Source organism: Dipodomys spectabilis, unplaced genomic scaffold (assembly GCF_019054845.1).
Source record: "Dipodomys spectabilis isolate Male_0828 unplaced genomic scaffold, ASM1905484v1 ptg000102l, whole genome shotgun sequence".
NCBI lineage: Eukaryota > Metazoa > Chordata > Mammalia > Rodentia > Heteromyidae > Dipodomys > Dipodomys spectabilis.
The window spans coordinates 3048503-3067659 of record NW_024870779.1 but is presented as its reverse complement, the minus strand read 5'-3'; the positions used below and the strand labels follow the sequence as shown (position 1 = coordinate 3067659).

Below are 19157 nucleotides of genomic sequence, written 5' to 3'. Positions count from 1 at the left end.
GGTTTAAGGAGACTGATAGTGTGACATTAGACATATTCTATCACGTAATTCTGTAGTAATTAATGCTATTCAAAATGAGCCAGGCACTGGTGGCTCAAGCCTGTAATCCTAGCTACTCAGAGGGCTGAGATCTGAGGATCATGGTTCAAAGCCAGCCTGGGCAGCAAACTCTGTAAGACTCTTATCTCCAGTTAACCACCAGAAGACTGGAAGTCCAGCTGTGGCTCAAAGTGGAAGAATGCTAGCCTGAGCACAAAAGCCCTGGTACATCACCCAGGCCCTCAGTTCGAGCCCCATAACTGAAAAAAACAAAAACAAAACAAAACTGAGTCCTGGTACTGGCCCTTGAACTCAGCACCTCTCACCTCTGGCTTGGTTTTTTGTTGTTTTTTTTTTAATGTAAGGCTACTGCTGTACCACCTGAGTCATGCCTCCACTTCCAGCTTTCTTCTAGTTAATCAGAGATGAGTTTCACATAGTTTTCTGCCTGGATTTGCTTTGAACCACAATCCTTAGACCTCAACCTCCTCACTTAGGTAGGATTACAGGCGTAAGCCACCAGAGCCTGGCTTCAAAATTGAAATTCTTGCTTTGGTTTGTTTTTGTGCTGGGCCTGGGGCTTGAACTCAGCTCCTGAGTGCTGTCCCTGAGCATTTGTGTTCAAAGCTAGTATTCTACTACTTGAGTCAGAGCTCTACTCCTGGCTTTTTTTTTTAGTGTTTAATTGGAAATAAGGGTCTCATAGACTTTTCTTCCCAGGCTGGCTTTGAACCACAATCCTCAGGTCTCAGCCTTTTGAGTAGCTAGGATTACAGGCATCAGCCATCACACCAGAACTGAAAATTCTTTAAATGAGCTTTGTTGGGAAAATGGAGGAGAATGGAAATGGAACAGGCCAGACTCAATCCTCAACAGGTGAGGACTGTTTATTGAGGAACAGTTAGGGGCACAGACCTTCCTGCTGGTTTGGAGGTTGTACAAGGGGACTGGATTTTGGAGTGGGTTTATATTTTGGGGTGGGCAGAGAATAAAAAATGAACAATGGTCTCTTGGAGGCCCAGGGCACTGTCCTTGGCCAGGCCCACAGTAGAAGCGGGGTATGGGAGAAGCTGGGTGTGGGGGCCATTGCCTCTTGGGGGCCAAGGTCAGAATGACCTGCCCATGGACAAGCACATGCGTACACCCCTGGTGCTTTGCTTGACCCTGGGGAATAAGGCAGGATTCAATCCTTCAAGCTTGATATGCCAAATAAAAAAAGATGCCTTTCATGCTCACTTCTGCAGCACATACACTAAAATTGGAGCAATACAGAGATTAGCATGGCCCCTGTGCGAGGCTGACATGCAAATTCATGAAGCATTCCGTATTTTTAAAAAACAAAAAACAGATGCCTTTTGGGAGACACTCTGTCAGAGTCTTCAGATCTACAGAGGTGAAAGCTGTTTGATAGCTTCTCCTGAATATTGTACAACTTCTTTGATTTTTATCTTTGAAGGGACAAAAATGGTTAGATATCAGTTTCCACGTAGGGCTTTTCTTACTCATTCAAGTATCTCAAACCTAAACTTAAAGTCTCAAGGTTTCAGAGTATTATTAAATGCTTTATCAGTACTGAGCAGGGCTTACTCTGAGGTGTATAAAGCTTGTGATGCTTCATTTTAGTGGTTCATTATCCTATTTATTCCACTGAGCAGCAAATGAATAGAGGCAGCAAATGTGTCTCAAGGTATATTGTTGCCAAAGCTGATTCTGGGTAAACCTAAGCAAAAACCCTTCTGTGTGCCACTGTTCCAAATATAAGCAAATACGTGTACCAAAGCCCTGTGATCAGGGGAAAGGAAATAGCAAAGAAGCAGCAGTCAGGTGGAGTTTGCCTGGAAAGGCTTCTAATGCTTTTATGATTAATCAACCTAAGGGAAAATCTAAAGCACGTTTGAAATGTTAAGAATGAACTTTTGGAGAACAACTGTGCTTCAGAGAGTAGCAAAGTATGCAAGGCTGTATGGGGGAGGGGTTGCTCACACCTCCCCAATTCATTCCTTAGAAAGAAGTAGAAAGACCAGGTGGTGGGTGCCTGTAGTTCCACTTCCTCAGAAAGCTGAGATCTGAGAATCCAAGCTAGCTTAAGCAGGCAAGGCCACGAGACTCTGATCTCCAATTAACCGCCTAAATACCAGAAGTGGAGCTGTGGCTCAAGTGGTAGAACACCAACCTGGAGCAAAAAAGTCACACAAAAGCAGGTGGCCCTGAGTTCAAGCCCCAGTACTGGCATTAAATAAATAGAATAAAATGAAGTAACTTGTGCTTATAATGTCGCTCTGTATGGCAGTAGGGGACTCTCAGTAATGATTTCATTCATTCCTATTTCACTTCCTTTTTTGTTCAATCAATGAATCGAGTTATTTAGGAGGAAGTGGAAAAGAAGAAAAAATAATATTAAGCAGGCCCCAATATGAATATCTTACTGATAAAACCTTAAAGCTAATGACTCTATAGAAGTATGAGAAGCTCAGGTATGTTATTAGGCAATTCTACATGATTGTCAGAAGGAGAAATCTGAGGTGACATGCAAAACTAGGTTCATGAAGTATGTGTGTAAAAGGCTACATACAAATTGACAGTTCCTTATCCTGCCCCTTTTTCGGTGATGAGATGTACAAGAAGCTGAATTGCAGCCTAAAATAGATACTACAAAGATGACTAATATTCTCTCTTTTGATTAGCTTATAGTTAGATACTAGATTACCCAGCTAGCCGGTATTTCCCAACCTCCTTTGCAAACAGATCCGGCCTGAAGACGAAGCTCTGGCCACACATAAAGAAATGTTGTGCATCCACAGGATCCAAGCCCAAGATAATCAGCCTGCATTCCTGTTAGGTATGGGTCAGGATGTTGGGGTGTGTTATTGGAATAAGGACACTACCTCTAAAGAACTCAGTAAGGCAAAGTTTAGTTTTGCAGAAGAAAGTGTCACCAGCCAAAAATCTGGCAAGCAAGCATAAAGAGCAGTAGGCTGCTCCCTTTCTACCTGTAACACAGCAGACCCCGCCCGTCTTCTCCAATTGGCTGAGATGTGTTTCACAATTACCTCATGATTGGCTAGTTTGAAGAGAGTAGGATGTATACATTACTCACACCCTCTGCTACTTTATTTGCTGAAATTGTCTTACAATAATCAACTCGAGCTAAGTTGGTAGCCCAATCAAGAACTGTTGAGCAACCCACTTTGATAGAAAAATTGACTTTTCTCACAATCCCCTGCCCCCTACCCTTTTATGTTTAGTTCTGCCTCTGGGAGAACCCAAATCTTCATTTTCCACCGCTAGTTTTATGTTTCTCTTAAAACAGCTCTCTAAAACAGCCATTTTTACTTGATATTAGTATTGTTGTTGTTCTAAAAAAAGCTGAGACCTAGGTACTTCCTTATGAAGACTTGTGTAGAGAATATACTAGATGAGTGAGCCTACAAGGAAATAAATAACTCATAAAACGTATGGGACTCATAAATTTGAACACAGGATCTGAACCAAGAATTCAATCTCTTTACCTATGCAACTCATACAATATGATTTTGCAATTTCAATGATAGATCAACAAAGAAAAACTTGAAGCTATTTGAGGAGCCCAAGTTCTGTGCCTGTTAATTCTATGTCAAGCAAAGCATGCAAACAAAGCAGAGAAAACCTTTCCCTTTTGTATTGACGCTGTCATCCATCCATACATGCTTTCCCAGTTAAGTGAACAGTCTGGTAGGGAAAAATCCTGCAAACTTGACACATAAGCCAGCACACTGGCTTTAAGTATCAACACTATAAATAGCATGGAAGTATTCCAAGATCTTAGAGGGAAGGAGAAAAAAAGACTGTGTTTACTCTTCACCACCTCTAGATAGAATCTAAACATCACATTCCTAAAAGTATAGGCTGTATCAGCCACATACACCCTGACCAATTGCATTCCTTCCGGTCAGCTGAGCTCTGCGGCATGATCTTAGGCTTTGGCTATTTGAGGTAAAGGAACCCTGTGGTCACGCCCGCTTCAGAAAGCTTAAAAATGTGGATTATCTTCAAAGCGGTAATGAGTCATTATTTACCCTTATTGGTTTCAGATTTGTTTAAATTCTTTTGTATTTTTTTTAATGTCAGATGTTTTAAAAATTATCTGTAAGTAGTTGTACAATTCATGTCAGTTTCTGAGTACAATGTTGATGTCAGATTTTCATAGGCAACATTTATCAAATAATGGCTGGGAAAGGATGTGAGCCAAAGCAAGCAATGCTGTCATCAGAAAGACTTCATGCGTACAGCAGATGCCATTGAGCTAATATGATCACATTTATGATTTTGATTCAGACTACAAGAATATCTACAGAACTACAGATTACAGAGGGTCCATGCTTATACCTTATAAACAGAATACATTGGAAACACACACTTATCTAACAAATGTTACATACACATCTAAGTAAAGGAAATTCTCATATCCAAAATCCACAATTCATTTGTCCAACGACCTACACATAGACATACGTAGATATACGAAGTTTAATTAACTAATGAAATGAAAATTATATGCATACTAAATTGAATTCATCTTCAAAAATCTCTCTTGCCAGGTGCTAATAGCTCACACCTGTAATCTTATGTGGTTAGGAATCTGAGATCTGAGGAGCATGGTTCAAAGCCAGCCTGGGCAGTAAAGTTCATGAAACTCTTATCTCCAATTAACCACGGAAAAACCTGGAAGTGGAGCTGTGTCTCAAGTGGTAGAGCACTAGCATTGAATGAAAGAGCTCAGGTACAGAACCCAGATTCTGAGTTCAAGCCCCAGGACCAACACACACACACACATACACACACACACACACACACCAAAGGGAGGGATGGGACTCCAAATGCTTTGGAAAAATGAAGACTAAGGGAGTATGAAAGAAACAATAATTATTTGTTTTGGGGTGTTTTTTTTGGGGGGGGTCCAGTTATGGGGCCTGAACTCTGGGCTTGGGCACTGTCCTTCAGCTCTTCAGCTCAAGGCTAGCGCTCTACCACTTGAGCCACAGCGCCACTTCCGGCTTTTTTCTTTTTGCTTATGTGATGCTGAGGAATCAAACCCAGGGCCTCATGCATGCAAGGCAAGCACTCTACCACTGAACCACCTTCCCAGCCCAAGAAACAATAATTATGCTGATAATTCAGGAACTCATGATTTATTTCTATAATTCTAGCTATTCAGTAGGTTGAATCTGAGGATCATGGTTCAAAGCCATAAAACTCTTATTCCCAATTAACCATTTAAAACTCAGATGTAGAAATGTGGCTCAAGTGGTAGAGTACCAGCCTTGAGTGAAAAGGCTAAGGGACAGTGCCTAGAAAATAATAATAATAATAAGGTTCAAGAATAAAAGATCATCTCAGCTAAGTGCTGGTGGCTCACACCTGTAATCCTAGCTACTCAGGGGCTGAGATAAAAAGATCCAGTTTCAGTCAGCCCATGATACTCTAATCTCCAATTAACCTCCAGAAAGCCAGAAGTGGGGCTATGGCTCAAGGAGATAGAGTGCTAGCTCTTGAGTGAAAGAGCTCAGGGACAGCATCCAAGTCCTGAGTTCAAGCCTCATGACCAACAGAGAAATAATAATGATAAAAGCTAGAAAAGCACTATGTTAAAAAAAAAAAAGTAGTATGTTTTTACTTTCATATTTTTTCCACATTTTGAAAGTAGTCTATAAAACTAATAGTCTCTGCAGTAAAGCGAACGCTTCACCAGGAAAGTCCAAAGGGAAAATGTGCTTCTGTATCTTTGCCTGTATCTCCTCTCAGCATGAGTCAAGTTCTGTAAGGGCTAACCTTTTTTAGAACAACAACAACAATAATAATAATAACATCCTTTTCATCATATCTGTCAAGAATCATTTTTCTTAGCTGGGCACTGGTGGCTCACACCTGTAATCCTAGCTACTCAAGAGAGTCAAATGATTAAGATTCAAAGCCAGCCTGGGCAAAAAAGTCCTCAAAACTCAACCCCCAAAATAACCAGCAAGAAGTTGGATTGTAGGTCTGGCTAAATTGGTAGATCATCAGCTAAGCAGGCATGAGGCGCCGAGTTTAAGTTCTGGTACCAGCGACAAAACTGTTGTTATTTTTTTAATTTAATTTTACTTTTCCATTACTGTACCGTAATAGTTTGAGGGGATTTCATTGTGATAATTCCACAGATGTGTACAATATCTAACTTTTTTTTTTCCTTTTGAGACAAAGGAAAGAAAAAAAGTTTGGGACTTTCGCAGATAGCCTCAAACTCCTAAATTCTCTTGCCTCTACTTCCCTAAGGATTACAGGTGCATGCCACCACCCCAGCCAGTCCAGGTTAGTACTCTATCACTTGAGACACAGCTCCCAGCTCCACTTCTAGACTTTTGCTGATTACTGGGGGATAAGAATCTTAAAGGCTTTCTTGCTCAAGCTTGCTCTGATTTCAATTCTCAGATCTCAGCCTTCTGAGTAGCCAGGATTAAGGCACAAGCCACCAGTACCTAACAGCTTGTCCATTTATACGACAGAATTTTTTTTTTTATTACATGTTTGCAGTACAATTATAAAATCCTCACTTATTTTGCAATACGCCAGAGAAACAAAATTCAAGACGCCAATAATAATACTTTATTTTGATGTAAAACTGGTTTTAATCATGGATTCATTCACATATAAAAAGGAAATTCTCAACATGAAGTGCTTTTGGTTTTCAGCAGAGTTGGTTGTTTTACTGTTCTACACTAATCAAACACTCGCTTGTGCTCACACTGCTGGATGGCATGTGAGTGCCCTCTGCTGGTCAACCTGTTTTATAGCATTCGTCTGAACCAATCTGAAGACACTGCATATTATCAGACTCAAAATCCAAATGCCAAATGAAAGTAAGTTATTCCTAGCCATACAAGGAATCGTCTGCTCAGAATTTGCAATCATGACTCTCACAGGACTCACAGAAGGGTATTTGGGGGGGGGGGGTGTCTTTTGTATTTTTAATTGTTATCATAAAGGTGATGCACAAAGGAGTTAGTTACGTAAGTCAGATAATAAGTACATTTCTTCTTTAAAAATGCCACCCCTTTTCTTGCTCTTTCCCAGTTTTTCCCCCTGGTCCCCACCCACAAGTTGTGTAGTTCATTTTCGACAGAGTGTCTAGCGGGTGCCGCTGCTGCATTTGTCACCCTTTGTCCCGCTATTTCTGTGCCCTCCCCTTGTATTCCCAAAGGCATACAGACAAAAAAAAAAAAAAAAAAAAAGGTGAGAAAACAAAAACAGCAAAAAAGGAAAATCCCTTGTTTCCTTTTCTTGGAGTTCATTTTGATAAATATTATTTTGTATGATCAGGTGCACATAGGCATTACACCTTTCTGTTCCTGTCCTAAGAGTATCCTCCTTTGGATGTCCACTCTCTCCACTTCTCTTCAATCTAGAATTAGAATGCCTAGCTACAGCAATAAGACAAGATGCAGACATAAAGGGGATCCAAATAAGGAAAGAAGAAATAAAACTCTCCCTCTTTACAGATGACATGATCTTGTATTTAAAGAATCCCATAGACTCCACTCCCAAATTACTCAAGCTGATTCAAAACTTTGGCAAAGTAGCAGGGTATAAAATTAACCCCCCAAAATCAATGGCTTTTCTGTATGCCAACAATGAAAAAAATGTGGCTAAAATTAGGAAAGCAACTCCATTTGTAATACCCCCACAAAAAATAAAATACCTAGGAATTAACTTAACCAAAGAAGTGAAGGACCTCTATGATGAAAACTTTAAAATCTTGAAAAAGGAAATCAAAACAGAACATAGAAAATGACAAAACTTCCCATGCTCCTGGATTGGAAAGATTAGCATCTTGAAAATGGCAATACTTCCCAAGGCTATCTACAAATTCAACACGATACCTATCAAAATTCCAACCTCATTCTTCAAGGAAATAGAAGAGGCAATCCAAAAATTCATATGGAACAATAAAAGACCCCGAGTAGCAAAAACGCTCCTCAATGGAAAGAACACTGCTGGAGGAATATCAATACCAAATTTCAAACTTTACTATAAAGCCATAGTAATAAAAACAGCTTGGTACTGGCATAAGAACAGACCTCAGGACCAATGGAATAGAACTGAAAACCCAGAAATGAACCTACAGACCTATAGCCATCTAATCTTCGATAAGGGAGCTAAAAAAAATAGAATGGAAGAAAGACAGCCTCTTTAGTAAATGGTGCTGGCAAAATTGGTCAACTACTTGTAGAAAACTAAAGCTAGATCCTTATATATCACCCTGCACCAGAACCAACTCCAAATGGATCAAAGACCTCAGAGTCAAAGCAGACACTCTGAAAACATTACAGGATGGAATAGGAGAAACCCTAGGTCTCCTTGGCGCAGGCCAAAATTTTCTTAATAGAGACCCGGAAACACAACAAATCAAAGAAAGGTTGGACAAATGGGATTGCATGAAGTTGCAGAGCTTCTGCATGGCAAAGGATATAGCTAGCAAGATCAACAGAAACCCCACAGATTGGGAGAAGATCTTCACTAGCCATACAATGGACAAGGGTCTCATATCTAAAATATACTTGGAACTTAAAAAATTAAATCCCCCAACAACAAATCCTCAAAGAAACAACTGCCCAATAAATAAGTGGGCTAAAGACTTACAGAGAAACTTCTCTGAAGAAGAAAGAAGGATGGCCAATAGACACATGAAGAAATGCTCAACCTCCCTAGACATAAAAGAAATGCAAATCAAACAACATTGAGATACCACCTCACCCCAGTTAGAATGGCAAAAATCAAGAACTCTAACAACAACAGATGCTGGAGGGGATGTGGACAGAAGGGAACTTTACTTCATTGTTGGTGGGAGTGTAAACTTGTTCAACCACTTTGGAAAGCAGTATGGAAGTTCCTCAAAAGACTTCACATAGAGCTCCCCTATGACCCAGCAATCCCACTTTTGGGCATTTACCCAAATGTTTACAAACAAGACCACACTAAAGCTACCAGCACAACTATGTTTATTGCAGCATTATTTACCATAGCTAAGATATGGAACCAACCCAGATGAATGTTTTCTCTCCTACATGGAAGCTAGATCTAAAACACAATGGGATGAATGGATCAAGAAAATGTGGTATATATATACACAATGGAATTCTATGCCTCCATCAGAAAGAATGACATTGCCCCATTTGTTAGGAAATGGAAAGGCTTGGAAAAAATTATATTAAGTGAAGTAAGCCAAGCCCAAAGAGGCATAGGTCCCATGGTTTCCCTTATTTGCAATATCTAGTATATGTCTGAGTCAAGCAGAAAAGGTCAGATAATGTGATGTTAGGAAAATGAACCCTTAGATATGTATTTAAAGATATTTTTCTTTCATGCATTTGTTTCTAACGCATTTATAAGATTATTTCTTTGTTGCTTTGTATGTCCCTCCCCCACAGTATAACCCCTGCTTTCACTATATTTGATGTCGGTATAATTTGTGGAGGAGATGGGGAAAAACAAGTCGTTTAAGGATACAGGTGGACCTGTTGCAACAATGAGAAGTACAAGTTGTCAAAAACGAACTTTACAACTTTGGTGCGGCGGGGGGGGGGGGGGGGGGGGGGGGGGGGGGGGGGGGAGAAGATTGGGGGGGCGGGGGGAGGCAGGGAAGGGATGTGAAGGGTAAACAAAGGAGGAGGCTGCAATGCTTGATAAGAAATGTACTCATTATCTTGCCCATGTAATTGTAACCCCTCTGTACAGTATGTTCACAAAAAATAAAAATTAAAAAAAAAGAGTATCCTCCTTTGGTCTCACCATGTGTGAATGACTAGAGACCTGTACAATTTATCATATCCCATTGTGTTTTAGATCTAGCTTCCATGTAGGAGAGAAAACATGTGGCATTTGTCTCTGAGCTTGGCTCACGTGTTTTGTTAGGTCCATCCAATTTCCCTGAAAGTAACATAATCTTATTCTCTCCAATGGTTGTATAAAATTCCTTTGTGAATAGGTACCACATTTTTCGGATCCACCCATCTATTGAAAGGCATCTGCACTGTTTCCACAACTTGGCTATTGTGAATAGAGCAGCAATGAACATGGATGTGCAAGTATCTTTATGGTATCCTAGCTTATGATGTTCCATTGTATTTTAGATCTAGATTCCACATAAGAGAGAAAACATGCATCCATTTGTCTCTCTGAGCTTGGTTTACCTCACTTAACATGATTTGTTCTAGGTCCATCCATTTTCCTCCAGCAGAATTTTTTTGGCTTTGTGTGTGTGTGTGTGTGTGTGTGTGAAAATACCATACATGGGCAATTACATGGGCAAGATAATGAGTACATTTCTTATCAAGCATTGTTGCCTTCTCCCTTGTTTCCCCTCCAGCAGAATTTTTTAAAAATAATATTTGCTTTCTTTCGCTTTCTCTCTATACTTTGTTATGTTCTCCTGCTAATCTATAAGTTAATTCCAGGCTTGGCATGGTGGCTCATGTCTGTAATCCTAGCTATTCAGAAGGCTGAGTTCAGAGGATCACCATTCACAGCCAGCCTAGCAAAAAAAAAAAGTCTTTGATGCATATTTCCAATTTACCAACAAAAAGCTGGAAGTGGAAGTGTGGCTCAAGTGGTAGAGTGCCAACCTTTTTTTTTTTTTTTGGGGGGGGGGTCCGGTCGTGGGGCCTGAACTCTGGGCCTGGGCACTGTCCCTCAGCTCTTCAGCTCAAGGCTAGCGCTCTACCACTTGAGCCACAGCGCCACTTCCGGCTTTTTTTTTTGCTTATGTGGTGCTGAGGAATTGAACCCAGGGCCTCAGGCATGCAAGGCAAGCACTCTACCACTGAGCCACCTTCCCAGCCCCTAGAGTGCCAACCTTAATCAGACAGAGCTAAATGAGAGCACAAGAATGTGTGAGATAATGAAGCCCCAGTATCAACACACACACACACACACCATTAAATTAAATTAAAACAGCAGAAAGCGTGGCTCAAGTAAAAGTCCTACCTAGCAAAGAATTTTAAAAGCACAAGTAGACAAGGGACTAATCTCCACTAATTCTGACAGGTCTGGAATGGAACAAGATGGATCAGTGAATTCTTAAAGCTCTTCTGATGATTTTGCGAGCCAGTTTTGGGGTTTTATTTTGTTTTGTTTTTTTCTGGTTGTGGGACTTGAACTCTGGGCCTGGGTGCTGTCCCCCAGCTCTTCAGCTCAAGGCAAGCACTCTACCACTTGAGCCACAGTGCCACTTCTTGTTTTCTGGTGATTAATTAGAGACAAGAGTCTCACAGACTTCCCTTCCCAAGCTGGCTTTGAACTGTGATCCTCAGATCTCAGCCTCCTGAGTAGCTAGGATTACAGGCGTGAGCCACTAGCGCCTGCATGAGCCAGGTTTTGTAAGTCTTAGGCTTCTCCATCTATGCAAATGTGCATTGTCTTAGCTGTTCTAATAGCTCAATCTATGCTAGCCAAGATGAAGTCACTAGAACCTCCATGTTTGTTTGAGGATCAGAGAGTGACATGCTCACCCCTGAGAATTTGGTTTCCCTAGGGATGAAAATGGTAGAAGCAGCTCCTTATTCGAAGGAAATGCATGCTGAAATATCAGGATGCTTCAACTTACTTCAACTGGTTCAGAAAAATAAAATAAACACACACACACACACACACACACACACGGGCATATGTGAGGCTTTTTCTGGGCCCTTGTGAATTAACTAAAAGTCCTCCATCTTTGTATTCAGGCCCTTGTCTCAGAGCAATTCTCTGTGGTGTCACTTTGCAATCACCTTGGAGTCCAGGAAACAAAAGCCACTGATAAGTAACTCTCCCTCAAATAAGCCACACCTTCTTCTTAGCATCTTAAAGTGAACAGCCAAAACCTCTGGAGATCCACCCCCTAACCCCCAGGCAACTGGTCTCTCCCCAACTCCTCCAAGGGCAAAGATGGAGCTCAAGATCAATCAGACTACAGCTTGGATTTTGGACCATTTTGACTCTGTACACCTTTCTCACACACACCCAGCAGTCCTTATTTATTTAGCCAGAAGCCAGAGCTGCACCCCTGAAGTTTAGTGTCTGCACCCCTGAAGTTCTACACCCAGTCTTCCCACAGCTGCTTCTTTTTTTTTTTTAAGAGGGTGTCCAGTCGTGGGGCCTGAACTCTGGCCCTGGGCACTGTCCCTCAGCTCTTCAGCTCAAGGCTAGCGCTCTACCACTTGAGCCACAGCACCACTTCTGGCTTTTTTTTTGCTTATGTGGTACTGAGGAATCGAACCAAGGGCCTCAGGCATGCAAGGCAAGCGCTCTACCACTGAGCCACCTTCCCAGCCCAGCTGCTTCTTAATAAATCTCCATTCTTTGCCCTTCATTTGCGTGTGGATGATGTGTTATACATGCAACTTTAGTGGGTATCCTTCATGAGGCAAGATAGATAGATGAGACAGGGAAATTACATTAATTTTTAACAAATATTGAAAGCCCCAGACACAAATTAGAGTCAACAAGTGAACATAAAAGTACTAGACATTGCCGGGCGCTGGTGGCTCACGCCTGTAATCCTAGCTACTCAGGAGGCTGAGATCTGAGGATCGCGGTTCAAAGCCAGCCAGGGCAGGAGAGACCGTGAGACTCCTATCTCCAATAAACCACCAGAAAACCAGAAGTGGTACTGTGGCTCAAGTGGTAGAGCGCTCGCCTTGAGCTGAAGAGCTGAGGGACAGCGCCCAGGCCCAGAGTTCAAGTCCCACGACCGACAAAAAAAAAAGTACTAGACATTGGGGCTGGGAAGGTGGCTTAGTGGTAGAGTGCTTACCTCACATGCATGAGGCCCTGGGTTCAATTTCTCAGCACTACATAACTAGAAAAAGCGGAAGTGGAGCTGTGGCTCAAGTGGTAGAGCACTAGCCTTGAGCTGAAGAGCTGAGGGACAGTGCCCAAGCCCAGAGTTCAAGTCCCATGACCAACATTAAAAAAAAAGTAATAGAAGAAAGAGCCATGTAAGTAAGGGTGGGGGACTCTTGGCAATAATTTTAGGTCTTCAGGAGGCTGAGATCTGAGGATCACAGTTCAAAGTCAACACTAGTACTAGTACCACCCAGCTGCAGAAACATCTGTTGGACTCTCATCTCCAATAAAACAGCACCCCCACCTTCAAAAAAACAGAAGTATGTACTTGTGTTTCTCTGAACTAAGCCATTCTTTCTGTAGTCAGTTTGCAATCATTTTGGAATTCAAGACAACATATCCCTGACCAGAAACATCTCTCTGGGGATCAGAACTGCTCTCAAAAGGGGCAACAAATGGTCCTCAGGACAACCTTCCCCCCTTCCCCCTCCTCCCTCCCTCCTTCCCTTCACCCTCCCTCCCCCACCCAGGCCAGGCAGCTAGGAAACATTCATCCTGACCAGCGATGCCCACAACTTCCTGCAGACCCCTCACAAGACAAGGACTGAAGTGAAGGTGACCACCCAGCTCCAGCTTGTTCCTGGGACTGTTGGCTATGTATACCTTTTGCCTTGTGCCTCACTTACCTGTCTACTAAAGCCTATAGTTCATGTCTGTACCTCAGAGATGGCTGAAAGCACTGAAGTGCTGTCTTCCCATGACTGCCATGAAATAAATCTCCTTTTTCTGCTCTCCACTGGGTATATTTGACATATAGGGTCGAGGGGCCAAACCTGACATGGGGAACTCATGGAGTCTGGGCCTGGAGTCAAAAACCTCGTTTCAATTTGAGATGGAACAAGAACATAATAAATAAATGAACTATATATGTGTGTGTGTGTGTGTGTGTGTATATACACATATATATTTAAGTATATATATCTATACATGTGTATGCATACCTATGTACATCTATACATATAAATACATATACATAGTTTATCTATACACATAAGCACATGTTATACATGTATGTACATGTTTACACACATATATTTACAAAGATACATATATATGTACCAACTATTGCATACTTTATTCAGACATTCATTCCTTTATTCATCGTGGCACAGAAATTGAACCCAGAAAGCCAGGCACCAGTGGCTCATGCCTGTAATCCTAGCTACTCAGGAGGCTGAGATCTGAGGATCATGGTTCAAAGCTAGCCCAGGCAGGAATGTCTATGAGACTCTTATCTCCAATAAACCACTAGAAAACCGGAAGTGGCACTGTGGCTCAAGCAGTAGAGTGCTGGCCTTGAGCTGAAAAGCACAGGGACAGTGCCCAAGCCCAGAGTTCAAGCCCTACAACTGACAAAAAAAAAGATAGCTAGCAAAATGCCAAATGATAGGTATGGGTCAAGGGGTGAAGGGCCAGCTGATCAAACAAGCCAAGCAAACACCAGGCCCTGAGTTCAAGACATGGTACTGGCAGAAAGAGAGAGAAAGAGAGTATGTGTGTGTTAATGAACAAGTCCCGGCACTAGGGCACACTTGCAAAGCTGGGACACCCTCTGGTAAAGCCATCTAGAAAAGACATTTTATCCCTACGTCTGCAAAGAAGGAAATTCTATGAATAACCTTTATGAACAAAGAAAAGATTCTCCCCATCCTCAAGTCTCTAGAACCATCCATGGCCCTGCTCATGTCTGAATTTTTAGACCCCTGACACCTCTACTGACTATAAGAAGGTAAGACAAATGTTTGCTCTATTTCAACATACCAGTCAATTGGGCACAAACAGAAGTCAGGGATGTGTGGATTCATCCTGCTAACTAGAGCTGGGCCTGCAAATACAGCAGAGCTCACAGACGGCCCTAGAATAGATCTTACCTTCATGATTTCTCTTCATGTTGCCACTGTGCTCTCGTGTGTGGGCCTCAGGGTTTCTATTGGGAAGCATTTTCTCTGGATCACAGAGGATGTGCACAGCTGAGGACAAAGCCAACTGCTTCATCTCCATCCAGTGGCCTCGGAGACAAGACTTCCCTTTTTGATGTTCTTATAAAATATTACATAGAAAATTCCTGACAGGCAGCAGCTAGCTCTGAGTGAGGGAGAAAGGCAATCGTTCCCAGAACAATAGATCTTCCACTGGCCTAGGTCAATAAAGCATGCCATAGGTGTCAAAGTTAGAATTGAGTCCACCTCCCGCAGCCTCGGGACAGTGAGTGACTGCCCCATGGGTTATGTCTAGAGAAGGACTGAGCTCTTCAAACCCCTTACACATTAATAAAAATGTGTGCAGGGTCATTCTCACCCTGGAGATGATCTGCTTGCAACCTTTGGAAAGTGTGTTCCAGCTGGGCGCAGGTGGAAGAACAGCCCTTCCCCCCCTCCCTCTTCCAGAAAGATAGCAGGTGGCCTTACCTGACATCACCTGCCTGTGAGCCAGCAAAGGACCTCAGGCTCTGAGGTCACTTCCGGAACTGTCCCATCCCACCTCCTTTGGAAAATAGGAGGTTCTCCAGGCTCTGAGACCCCTTCCCCATCCACTAGGGTCCAACCTCCCCACCTTTCCCTACCTAATCCCTCTCAAACACAAGTCCTCTCCTCTTTTTTTTCTTCTCTTTTCTCTCTGCACACCTCCATCTCTTGAGAGCCAGCAATTTGCTCTCTCCCCACCAATAAACTCTTTTCTGCCTTGACCATCTGGCAGTCTCCTATCAGCTGAATCTTACAGCTCACGCCTGTCATCCTAGCTATTCAGGAGGCTGAGATCTGAGGATTGTGGTTGAAAGACAGCCTGAGCAGGAAAGTCCGTGAGACTCTTATGTCCAATAAACCACCAGAAAACCGGAAGTAGCACTGTGGCTCAAAGTGATACAGTGCTAGCCTTAAGCTGAAGAGCTGAAGGACAGCGCCCAGGTCCAGAGTTCAGGCCCCATGACCCACCAAAAAAACAAAACAAAACAAAACAAAAAAGCTGGAAGTGGAGATATGGCTCCAGTGGCAGAATACCAACCTTGTGTAAAAAAGCTAAGGGAACAGAACCCAGTTTATGCCCTAGTCCACACCACACACACACACACACACACACACACACACACACACACACACACACACCACGCACACCAAAGGAAAAAAAGAAAAGAGAGAAAGGGGGGGGCAGGGGAGAAAGCATATTATTTTCCTAATGAACTTTCCTATAGCTTTCACTGCTGCGTTATGTCTTGCCTGACCACTTATTTCTATCATAGGAGGCAAAAACTGAAATAGCTATTCTGACCTTCTGGTAACAGCTACTTGTTTCAGATTAGATCAAGGAGGGACGGGGAAATCCCTGGAGGACACTATATAGAGAGATAGATATTGTATACATATATGTGTATATATACACTATATAATATATAATAATATATTTAGTTATTTATCTATCCCCCTTCCCCAGAGGATACAACATTTTATTTGGCCAAGTCAGGCCACATAAAGGGAACTGGGAAGGGAATAAAGGGAAGGGAGCTTGATTCTAGATTCAGCTGGGCTAGTCTAAGCAGCAGTTTCTCTGCTCATACCCAGGAGGCTCCAGTGATTTCATTCACACTGCACAGCCAGGATTTCCTCATCTGTGTAATTGTTAGAGGCAACTTGAAAGATGTGTTTACCAGGTTCTATGAACAAACTGAACATCCCCAACTTTATACCTGTGCCCTCTGAGTTCAGCCATTTTCTGCTGCAGTCCTTTTGCAAGCATCTTGTTTGGAGAGGGAAGAGAAGGTTCCCATAATCCTCTTGTGCAGAATGCAAGCTGCCCCTCAGTAAGCATAGGCATTCTTGTTCTGCTCCAGTAACAAAATGATAACTCCTCCAAAATCCCTCCAAGGACAAACATTGAGCTAACGGTCAACCAGGTCTCCCTCACTTGTGACCTGGGACTGTTTTAATTCTCTACCTCTTGACCCCAAGTCTCCCTATTCAATCTGGAGCCAATGTCTGCACCCCAAAGATTGCTGAGATGCACTGAAGCGCTGTCTTCTTGCTGCTGCCATGGAGCAAATCTCCTTTCTCTGCCCTTCACCAGGTCTTTTTATGTGGTATGTGGGGATGACTGGCTGGGCCTAACTTGGGATTCCTGGACTTTGAGTCTGGGGCCTAAAAACCTAGTTTCATAATGAGGCAAACAACACAGTTGTTAGAATGATCATTTATATGGTTATCACAAGTACATAAAGTACTTAATACAGTGTCTGACTTAGAGAACAGCTACACATAAAATTCCAGGGCTGGGAAGGTGGCTCAGTGGTAGAGCACTTGCCTTGCATGCATGAGGCCCTGGGTTCGATTCCTCAAAGCACCACATAAACAGAAAAAGTGACACTGTGGCTCAAGTGGTAGAGTGCTAGCCTTGAGCTGAAGAGCTAAGGGACAGCACCCAGGCCCAGAGTTCAGGCACCACTACCAACACCTAATAAATAAATAAATAAATAAAATTCCAAAAATCAAATCTATGCACTTCAAAGTGCTCCTTAACCAATAATACCACTATTTTATTAATTATGAATTATGTAGCAACATAATCTTCATGACATAATCATGACCCGATAGATAAGAAAGAAATTCATCTTTTTAGATAATTGTTTTAAGGATTACATTCGTTCTTTTCATTTTAACCAAGTCATAAATCTAATCATGATTTCAAAAATCACACAATCTCATCCAAACCTCTATTACTAATTTTCAAATCCATAGTGGAGCAGCAGTCACGTAGTAACTTTTTAATCAGGGGTCATTAATGAGTCATTAACAACAACAACAACAAATCAAAGAAATAATGGAATAAAAGACGGAAAACTCTTACCATAGCCACTGTCACTGTTTTCCAGAAGCTTCTGGGCATTATGTTTTGCTCAAACTGTTCAAAGATGGAAGGGTTTCAGAAATTGTTTCCCGATTCTTAAGTACCCAACAGAAAAATGTCTGTCCTTGGCTAGTTGAAAGGCAAAATAAAAGTGATAACACGCAAGGCATTTCCTTGCATTTTAGCAGCATTTCATTGTACTTCCAACTTACGTGTTCATGTTGCTTTAATTGTGGGGCTGTGTGGGAGGTATTGTCTGGACCCGGCATGCTGATTATTTGGTCAGATGGGAGACTCAGAAGAAAACAAGGGATACAATCTCACTTGCCCTGCTAGTAGGAGGCAAGTATGTGTTGAGGAAATATTTGTCATACTCACCACATTTTTGACATGTACTTGTCTCACGGAGCCAGTGAACAGCTTAGAAGAGAGAAGAATGGTGGCCGTGGCTTCTAGAACCCTCTTTTTAAAACCTCAGCTTTTCCATTTTGAGGTTTTCTTAAAATTGTTTTATTTTTTTTCATTTGTTTTTTGTTGTTTCTTTTGTTGGTTTGTTTTTTGAGATGGAAATTGCCTGAACAGCCCAGGTGGTCCTTGAATTCAGGGTGCCCCTACCACTTCCTCCCTCCTAAGTGCTAGGATGGCAGACATATGTGCCATCACAGCCAGCTTCAAATGTTCTCAAAGGAGGCTTCCGACGGTGGCTCATGCCTATAATCCTTGCTTCTTGGGGGTGGGAGATTGAGCAGATCTCAGTTGGAGACTAGCCAAGGCAAAATGTTCCTGAGACTACATCTCAATCAATAGCCAGACGTAGTAGCAAATGCTTCTCATCCCAGTGACGCTCATGGCAGCCACGAGAGAGAGCTATAAGTAAGAGGCTCTCAGCTGAAGCCAGCTCAAGTATAAACATGAGATGCTATCCTCCAAATAACTAAAGCACAAAGGGCTGGAGGGTGGCTTGGAAGTAGAGTCACCTCTGTCCTAACAGCACCTGTCCTCCCAGCTGCTTGAGATGGAGATCAGGAAGATCAGAACTTGAGACTCACCCAGGCATAAAAGGTAACAAGACATCATCTCAAAAAATCAGCCAACTGGGCATCCCAGTGGTTCACATCTGTAATCCTAGCTACCTAGGAAGCTAAAATCTGAGGATCATAGTTCAAGGCCAGGCAAGGCAGGAAAATCTGTGAGATCTTTATTTACACACATACACACACACACACACACACACACACACACACACACACACACACACGGCTGGAAGTAGAGCTGTGGCTCAAGTGATAGAGCTTCAGCCTTGAGCAAAAAAGCTAAAGGACAGTACTCAGGACCTGAGTTCAAGCCCTAGAAATCACACACACACACACACACACACACAC

At 42.3% G+C, this 19157-nt stretch overlaps 1 non-coding gene across 1 annotated transcript; it reads left to right on the top strand.

Annotated features, from left to right (window-relative positions):
• Positions 1 to 1267: 1267 nt before the first annotated feature.
• On the top strand, positions 1268 to 1371 carry LOC122114001. The gene has a single exon (XR_006148495.1). It is a non-coding gene; the product is annotated as a U6 spliceosomal RNA (small nuclear RNA).
• The last annotated feature ends 17786 nt before the right edge of the window (positions 1372 to 19157 follow it).